Source organism: Octopus bimaculoides, chromosome 4, assembly GCF_001194135.2.
Source record: "Octopus bimaculoides isolate UCB-OBI-ISO-001 chromosome 4, ASM119413v2, whole genome shotgun sequence".
Taxonomy (NCBI): Eukaryota; Metazoa; Mollusca; class Cephalopoda; order Octopoda; family Octopodidae; genus Octopus; species Octopus bimaculoides.
The window spans coordinates 118,578,231-118,579,260 of NC_068984.1; positions in this window are offsets into that span (position 1 = coordinate 118,578,231).

Here is a 1,030-nt window from a genome sequence, read left to right on the forward strand (position 1 = left end):
TGTGCGGGTGGCACATAAAAGACACCATTTCGAGCGTGGCCGTTTTCGTGCGGGTGACACGTAAAAGCACCCACTACACTCTCTGAGTGGTTGGCGTTAGGAAGGGCATCCAGCTGTTGAAACTCTGCCAAATTAGATTGGAGCCTGGTGTTGCCATCCGGTTTCACCAGTCCTCAGTCAAATCGTCCAACCCATGCTAGCATGGAAAGCGGACGTTAAACGACGATGATGATGATGATGATGATGACAGGGTATCATTTCAGGAGGATTTTGCAGCAATTTCTAGTAGATTAAGCAGCCAAGTAGAGGCTCTCATATTGACTTGTATGTAGCTGTGAAGTGTGGTGTACTGATTAGACATTCAATAAAACATAAATCTTTTTTATGAAGAGAAAACAGAGCTGAAATACCAACCATAAATTGATGCACATGCTGACAAAAAATGCGAAATGAAGAACAATATAAAAACAATTCATTCGTTCAGGTAATATTTCTTCTTCAAATTTATTAAATTCAAGAAAATCAGAATAGAGAATATGAAAAGAATCTGAGCAGTAGTCGAATGTAAGAACAGTTGAAAATATCAATGAAGAAACAGTTGAAAATTGATGGGGAGGAGGAAAAATAAGTTTGAGGTTTCCATTAAAAGAGAAAAAGAAAATTTTATTAAAAATGAATGAAAAAAATTTAGATTTTTATTATTTCATTAGCATCCATTACCTGGATTAATAAATACATATATCCAAAATGAAGTTCACAAAAACTTATAAAAGAGAATTTGTAGGGAGAAAGGAAGAGCCTATTTGTCACCATTGTCAATTTTATAGCTATGCTATTATGGATATGTAAAAACTGAAATAATTATGAGCTACTAATTATCATAAATAAATTACATCTTTTTTTTTTATTCTGGACTAACTAAGGGTTATATTACACAGGAATACAACTTATAGTGATTTATTCTGCAGACAGCAAATATCATTATAAATTTACTGAATTTTTTTTTTTTTTTTTTTTTTTTTTTTTTTTT